The 9,288-nt window shown below is 35.3% G+C and overlaps 1 non-coding gene across 1 annotated transcript; it reads left to right on the forward strand.

Moving 5' to 3' along the window:
• Nucleotides 1–3,829: 3,829 nt before the first annotated feature.
• On the forward strand, nucleotides 3,830–3,935 carry LOC128294272 (small nucleolar RNA R71). The gene has a single exon (XR_008284586.1). It is a non-coding gene; the product is annotated as a small nucleolar RNA R71 (small nucleolar RNA).
• Nucleotides 3,936–9,288: the final 5,353 nt, after the last annotated feature.

Below are 9,288 nucleotides of genomic sequence, written 5' to 3' on the forward strand. Positions count from 1 at the left end.
GCTCTCTCTATTTCTACCCATATTTCATGCTAGGGTTCATGTTTATAAATTTACCCATGTATGAGAAGCTTATGTTTTGATGAGTTATGGAAGGATATGAGAGTTCAAAGAATGGTAAACAACTTTTACTAAGTAGATTTTCATGAAAAATACTTTAAGGACTATTTTGTAAAAGTTGTAGAAGAGGGAAAAATGTGAAATGAAGGAAAATGTGGGTTGTTATGAACATGAAAAATATTCGGTTAGGCTTGAGTAACTAAGAAATCCCGTACATAGTATTATTCGAGCCTAGGGACTAAATTGCAACTATATGAGAGTATAGAGGTAAAATAGTAATTTTACCCAAATATAAATTTTGGATCATTTTGAGTAATGTAGGTATTAAACAAGCTAAAATTTCTATTATAGATTTAAAGAATTGAGATACAGGCCTTGATCAAGGAAAGAACAAGGTTTACGAGGTTTAGGCTTGATTTCTAATATTTTATACCGAGGTAAGTACACATGCAAATAAATACATTACTTATTGTTATTAAATGATTTATTGATATGTGTATGCTTAATATGCTTATTTGGCTATGTTGATAATATAACATGTTTTGATGCTTTGCTATATGATTATGAGACGCTGGCCATGTGAAAGAAACTATTATGCGAGCACGTTCGATAAAGGTCTGGAAGTCTAAAATCTCATTTGAACCTTAGGAATAGTTTAGGATACAAGTGACATGTCACTAGGATAGTCATGTGTGTTATGAGATCATTTAATATGTGATACATGCTAGGGTCCGGGTGCTGGGTATCCTGAGTTGTGCTTGGATACTCTCTTAGCTCTTTGAGTAGCCCCGTTGAAAGCGGAATGTGATTCTGTGATATGAGGCACTTCGGTGCACTTTCTGTCAGGTAGCTAAGGCTACGTTCAGGCACTTCTGTGCATTTCTTCCGCGTGTCCTAATCATATTCCAAGTGTTCAACGGGTAACGTAATATGAATTCCGAAAGTAAAATTTAAGTAAGCTATATGTGTGCAAGATGGCACAGGTATGTACTAAAACCCTATGAGGACTTAGTATATGATGATATTATGAAAGATATGTATTTGGAAAACCATGTGCATATGAATATTGAAGGTAAGTCTACATATGACATGATGAAAAGTATCATAATGGATAAGTAATTATGCTTAGATTATTAATAGTTGCAAAATGTAGATTATTTGTGTGTACTTACTAAGCTTTATAGCTTACCCTCCTTTCTTTTCCCTTCTCTTTAGATATGTCAAGCTAGCTCAAAGGATCAGGAGACGTCGGAGCTCGGATCACACTATCTTCAAGGATTTTGGGTATAAATGGGTTCAATTATTTTGGTCATGGCATGTATAGGAAACTTGTGTATTTTGTGTATATGTGTCATGTTGAAGTAGCCATGTGTAATGGTTCATTTGGGCATTGATTATTTTGTATATGGCCATGTGATTTGGTCCATATTAATGATTGGGATTTATCCCTAAGTTTACCTTTACATGCATACTAAGATGTGTATGTGTTGGTTTGATGGATGACTATTTATTTGCTAGTATGTGATTGCATGATTTAGCACTCATAATGGATTGATAATACGGAATATGGTAAACGATGAAATTGGTGTGGAACGACTAAAAGATAAGGTTGTGTAAATACTAATGGACTAATGTGAAAAGTGGTCATAGTGATGCTATAATGTTGCATGTTTAAGTGTCCAAATACATCATATGATATGCCATTGAACATATGGAAATGTATGATTGTTTAAGGGTGACCAATGGCTTGGAGAGTAGCCTCCAAATGGTCGACACGGGTAGACACACGGGCATGTGTCTAGGCCGTGTATGACATACGGCCTCCCCCATAGGCGTGTCGTTCGACCGTGTGTCCCTACTCCTTGAATTTTAGGTCAATATGCATGGTAGTAAGCACACGAGTAGAGACACGGCCATGTGTCTCAACTGTGTGGAGGACACGGCCTTTGGCCACGGGTGTGTGCTTGGCCGTGTGCCTCAAATTTGTATGATGACGTCATAAACTGAATGCTCGCCACAATCACACGGGTTACCACATGGGGGTGTCCTAGGCCGTGTGAGCAACACAGGCCAAGGACACGGGCGCATGCTCAGTCGTGTGAAAACCCCTATAGGTTCGAATTGGAAAATAAATCCAATAATTCCACACGGGTGTGCGACATGGGCGTGTCTTCAAGCATACGGACGTGTGCATTGCCTCCACAAGGGCGTGTCAGGCTTTAACCTAGAAATTTTCTTAGAATTTTTGTGAGTTCTCGGTTTAGTCCCGGATCGCCAATAATGTATGTTTTGGGCTTCATAGGCCCATAATAAGGACAATTTAACTTCATTTGATTGACTTTAGATTGGATGAAATTTTATGACCCGGTTTTGCATGTCTGTTTCTGTTTAAGTCTGGTAATGCCTCGTACCCTGTCCTGACCTCGGATACGGGTAAGAGGTGTTACAGGCATCAAGTTGATACTCGCACCCATATCAAATAGTACCTTACCACAATATGTTGCTCCAATGTTGCAAGGTATGGTAAAACATCCAGGATCCTTCATCTTTGGGGGTAGTTTGTCTTAAAGATATGCACTGCATTCCTTTTTTAGGGCTATCGTCTCAAATTCTCCAAGTCTTTATTTTTTTGACAGGATATCCTTTATGAACTTGACATAGTTCGACATTTGTTCAAGTGCTTCAACCAATGGGATGTTGATATGAAGTTGCTTGAGTACGTCTAGGAACTTCTTAAATTGAACTTCCTACTTTTACTTTTGAAGTCTTTGAGGGTAGGGTGGTGGAGGCTTTTTTGCTAGAATTGGTTGATTCGTCTTCTGTGGCAAGTCTGCAACTAACGAAGTTATCAGTTTATCAGAATTAGCTGGTTTAGAAGTTACCTTATTGGATTTTACAAATTCATGTTCCGGTGAAACTAAAATTTCAACACTCATTTGAACTTCTTCTAAGTCTTGAGAATCAGTTGTCTCCTTTTCAACTTCGAAGGTGTTGGGCTTTAATGTCTTTCTTCTCCTCAATGTCAACGATTTACAATGCTCCTTCCCTGGATTCCTCAGATTCTCCATATCCCTAGGTAAAGCACCTTGTGGTCTGGTTTTCCAGGTTTTTCAATGTAGCTACTTGGCTTTGGATTAAGGCATTATTCTTGGCTATGTATGCTTTCAACAAGTTTTCTAAGTCGTTGGATGGTTCAACTTGAGGTTGTTTTTCAACTTGTTAGGTAAAAATAGGTGGTTGGGTCAGTCTAGGTTGGGCGTATGTGTTACTGGGTCTAGCCCCTTGGTTAATCTAGGAGAAATTAGGGTGGATTCCCCATGATGGGTTATAGGAATTGGATTGTAGTCCTTGCCTTCCACGGTTTTGGTTCTGGTTACCCATGTAATACATGAATTCTGGGTTTGATGGACATTCTTCGAACAGATGTCCTTCTCCGCAATAGACAGGGGCTACATTTTCAAATTGATTCGGTGGCTGTGCTGCAAAACTATTAAACCCATTAATGGTAAATTTTTTAAGCATTGAGGAAATCGAGGATACCTGAGATGTGAGTGAGGTTAGAGTGTCTACTTCATGTATTCCGGTGACTCGTCTTCCTGACACTACTCTATTAGTTAGCCATTGATAATTATAGCTGGCAATCCTCTCGATGATTTCATAAGCCTCATTTGAAGACTTAGAAAGTAGAGCACCATTAGCAGAAGAGTCCACTACCATCCTCATGTAAGCATTTAGACCATTATAGAACATTTCAAGTTGGATGCAATGAGGGATTCTATGATGAGGGCACTTCCATAATAATTCTTTGTACCTTTCCCATGCCTCATACAAGGACTCATCATCCATTTGTTGGAAAGCAATAATATGTTCCTCAACTTAGCATTCTTGCTAGGCGGTAAATAATTCATGAGGAATCTTTCTGCTAACTCTTGCCATGTGGAAATTGATTTTGGTGGCAATGAGTTCAACCAGGCTCGAGCTCTGTCCTTTAGTGAATATGGTTATAGCATCAATCGTAGTGCACCTTCAGGTACTTTGTGTAACACCTTTAACTCGTAACCGTCGCCGGAATAGGTTAAGAGTAATTACCAGACCTGTAACTCAATTCAAAACATTCATTTAACAAATTTCATCTCATTTCAGTAACCATTCATTTCAATTTAGTCCCTAATTCACATATATGGAAATTTACATATTTGCCCGCATAATTTTAACTATTTTTCAATTTAGTCATTTATACATAAAATGGTAAATTACACATTTTTAACCACAATCCACCTTAGCCGAATTCTATATGGTATTATAATAGCCCATATTTTCACTTATTTCACATTTCTAACCACAATATTTCTATCTTTTTCAATTTAATCCCATATGCTCATTTTTGTCAAAATTCATTTAATAAAACTTGCATATCCTTCAATATCCATCAATAACCTAGCATAATACTTCAAAATATACTAGTATTCATCAATGGCACATTTTAAAATCATCAAAAAGTTCAGAAATTGAGGTACGGGCATGATAGAACATAAATCAATGATATCAAAAACATAGAAATTATCAAAAACCGAAGCAAAACATACCTTAATCTAGCCAAATTTCTAGCCGAATCCTAACTTGGTATTTTTCTTTTCTTCATTTGATAAAATTGGCCAACAAAGATGATAATGACCTTTATTTTATGTTTGTTTTACTTATTAATTCATTTAAAATCAATTTATCGTTTTATCCATACTTAATAAACATATAAAACATATATAATAAGACCATTAATGTCCACTAACATTTAAAATGGTCTAATTTCCATTTAAGGCCACTATATTCAAAAGCCAAAGTAATTTAATACATTTAACATATAGAATGCTACTTTTATCTTTTATGCGATTTAATCCTTTTCATCGAATTAACCATTTAAACGGTAAAATTTCTTTACGAAATTTTCACACAATTAATCTATCATACTGTAAACCTTATTAAAATAATAAAATAAATATATTGTCTTTAGATTTGTTGTCTTGAAACCACTGTTCCAATTTGACCTAAAAACGAGCTATTACAACTCTCCCCCTTAGGGATTTTCGTCCCCGAAAATCTTACCGGTAATGAGGTTAGGGTATTGTTTTCGCATAGCTTCCTTGGGTTCCCACGTAGCTTCCTCAGTTCAGTGTTTATGCCAAAGATCTATACATTTATTCCTCAATTCTTTAATCTCCCGAGCCAGAATCCTGATCGGTTCTTCGTTATACGATAAATTAGACTGTATCTCCATATCGACGGGAGAAATTACATGTAAAAGATCCGATTTGTATCGACATAGCATCGAAGCATGAAAAACATTATGTATCTTTTCTAGCTTAGATGGTAACAATAGTCGATATGCTACTGGCCCTATTCTTTCAACAATCTTATCGGCCCGATGAATCAATGACTTAATTTTATTTTACGGCCGAAACGGAGAATTTTCTTCCAGAGTGACACTTTCAGAAATACTTGATCTCCGACCTGAAATTCTATTTCTTTACGTTTCAAATCTGCATAGGATTTCTATCGACCTGAAGCTGCTTTTAAATTGTCACGAATTACTTTCACTTTTTCTTCAGTCTCTTTGATCAATTCAAACTCGTGAATCTTTTTTTCACTCAATTCAGTCTAATATAACGATGTTTGAAACTTGCGACCATATAAAGCTTCGTGCAGTGCCATCCTTATACTCGTTTGGAAGCTGTTCTTATAAGAAAATTCAATTAGAGGCAAGTATTTCTCCCAACTACCTACAAACTTGAGAATGCAACAACGCAACATATCCTCAAGTATCTATATAATTCTTTCGGACTGACCGTCCGTCTGGGGATGAAAATCTGTGCTGAAATTCAATTTCGTTCCAAGAGCTTCTTGTAATTTCTTTCAGAATCTTGAAGTAAATCTCGGGTTTCTATCAGAGATAATAGATAGTGGTACACCATGTAATCATACGATTTTAGATAAGTACAATTCAGTTAACCTATCTAGAGAGTAATTCATACATACCAGTATGAAAAGAGCAAATTTTGTTAGTCGATCAACAACAACCCACATAGCATCTTTCTTTTTCGGGCAGTCCCGATACGAAATCCATAGTGACTCTATCCCATTTCTATTCAAGAATCAATACAGGCTGTAGTAAACCAGGTGGTACTTGATATTCAGTTTTTATTTTCTGACAAATCAAACATTTCGATACAAACTCCGATACATCCTGTTTCATTCCCGACCACCAATACTGTTGTTTCAAATCATTATACATCTTAGTACTACCCGGATGAATAGAAAAGCGACTATTGTGTTGTAACGTCACCTTACCCGAGACCGTCGCCATAGTAGAGCATGAGACATTACTAAACTTATTTTAGCATTTAAAGAAGTTCAAACAATTCTCGTAGTAAACTATCCATTTGCATCACAGTCGCTAAAAAAATCATATCTCAAGCTATGAAACTCAAAATAAAATTCCGTAAATTTTCCCTAAAACTAGACTCATATATCTACTTACTAATTTTTTTTATATAATTTTTGGTTGGGCCAATTAGTATAGTTTATTAGTTAAAGTCTCCCCTATTTTAGGGTTCGGCTACTCTAACCCCTGTGCACTACGAATCAAATTTATTCCTTTACAGAGATCCAATGACCATTCTGTTTTTTCACCTAAAAATAGACTCAATAAGGAATCCATACATATAAAGTGTAAGTCCTAATTATTTTTACACAATTTATGGTGAATTTATAAATTCAAAACAGGGGATCTAGAAATTGCCCTGACCCTATTTCACCAAAACATATATATCTCATAAAATGCAACTCTTTTACATATTTTGTTTCTTCCACATGAAAATATATTCATTAAGCTTCAATTCCATACTTTATTCATCATCTAATTCTATCTATACTATTTTTAGTAATTTTTCAAACTCACGTCACTGCTGCTGTGTGATTCTGTTTTATAGCCAATTTCACCATTTTATGGATTTCCATAGATTAGTTAGCACATAAAGCATACGTGTTATCAAATATAATCTTTATTAGCCACTCCAATAGCTAATCATTCTCAAACATTTCCATGTCATCCATGAGCCATATCATAACATTATATACACAAAATGATTATAATGCTATACATGCCATATTCCCAAAATATACAAGTCATTATACCGAAATAGTTTGTTGATAGTGTGAGCGCGCCTCCGAACGTTCCCGATCTCCTATCCGGCTTGACAAAACTACAAAGAATAGAGAGGAGGGAGCAAGCATAATTGCTTAGTAAGTTCACATGTAAATAGCAAGTAACATAACCATGCAATAATACGAAATCCACATTTGCATAATATCACCAAAGCATTCATATCATATTTCTCATTCATGATCCTACCATATTATTGTTATATTCAAGTCTCAACCCGAGGGTTAAGTACATACCTGTACAAAGTATCTGTTCCACAACACTTACCAACTAGTCACTTTCATCTCGAGAATTCTTCCGTTTCACTAGAACTTTACCTATCGAATACATCGGAATATAATTGGATACATGAAATCAAACTATCATAATTTCACCCATAATGAACTCGGAACGCAACTCAATGAGCTTGGGTGTTCACATCCATAATGAACTCGGAACACAACTCAACGAGTTCGGATGCTTGCATCTATAAGTGAACTCGGAACACAACTCAACAAGTTTGGATGCCTCATAATTCTCACGAACTAGGACCGCAACTCAACGAGTTCGGATCTCAATTTCCTAGTGACATGTCACTTGTATCCTAATCTATTCCTAATGTTCAAACGGGATTTTCCTCGATCATATTCCTTTGCCATCTTTCACAAAATGTCGAAATCGATACTTCGGTGATAGTTCATACTCATCAAGTAATTCACATAATTACATATTATTCAACAATAACCACAAAACATAACATTTCATGATAATAATAAGCATCATATCATATAAACAACATTAAATTGCTTAAAATAACAATTATGTTACCTTATTTACTCATGAACTTACCTCGGTACAAAATGTATAAAGATTGCAATTTAGCTCGAAATCTTTTCTTTTCCCCGATCAAGGTCGATTCTACGTCTTTCTTGATCTATAATAACACATTTGACTTATTAATGTCTCACATTACTCAAATTACTCCAAAAACATCCTATGGCAAAAATTACAATTTTATCCCTAAAGTTTCACAAAATTACGATTTTTTCCCTAGCTCGAAAATTAAATTTCTTCCTATTTTCTTATGTTTTATGACATACTGGTCATTTTTCCCTTCTGTAGCAACATCAAATTCACACTCTATCATGTATTTATGAACATTAGATATTTTTATCGATTACGTCATTTTAGTCATTTTTTACGTAAAATCACTTAGCAAAAGTTGTTTAACACAATTTCAAGCTTCATATTCTACCATAAAACATCAAAATTCATGCATATCATTCATGGGTAAATTTTTAAATATAAACCCTAGCTCAAAATATTGGTAGAAATAGGTAAACCGAGCTACGAGAATTTCAAAAATGTAAAGAACATTAAAAACGGGGCTAGGATTGACTTACTATTGAGCTTAGAAGTTGAAGAAACCCTAGCTATGGTAGCAAGTAAAATTTGGCAGCAACATGAAGAAGATGAATGGATTTTTGCTTGATTTTTCCCATTTTAATTCATTAAAATCCAAATGACCAAAATGCCCTTCCTTACTAAACTTTCAAAAATTCCATCCATGTCCAATTTTTGTCCAAAAACTTAAAAATTGGTCAAATTGCTATTTAAGGCTCTTAATTAATATTCCAAAGCAATTTCATACTAGAAACTTCTAGAATGCAAGTTTTGCAACTTATTCAATTTAGTTCCAAATTTCAAATTAAGCACTTTATGCATAGAATTTCTTCACGAAACTTTCACAGAATCATGCAATCATATCATAGACCTCAAAATAATTATAAAATAATTATTTCTATCTCGGATTTGTAGTCCCAAAACCACTATTTCGATTAGGCCGTAATTCGGGATATCACAACTCTCCCCCCTTTAGGGATTTTCGTCCCCTAAAATCTCACCAGTAAACAGGTGTAGGTATTGATTCCTCATAGTTTCCTCGGGCTCCCATGTAGCCTCTTCTACCCCCTGCTTTTGCCACAATACTTTCACGAGAGCTATACTTTTGTTTCTTAGCCGTTTGACCTCCCGAG

The sequence above is a fragment of the Gossypium arboreum genome, chromosome 6, assembly GCF_025698485.1.
Source record: "Gossypium arboreum isolate Shixiya-1 chromosome 6, ASM2569848v2, whole genome shotgun sequence".
Lineage (NCBI taxonomy): Eukaryota > Viridiplantae > Streptophyta > Magnoliopsida > Malvales > Malvaceae > Gossypium > Gossypium arboreum.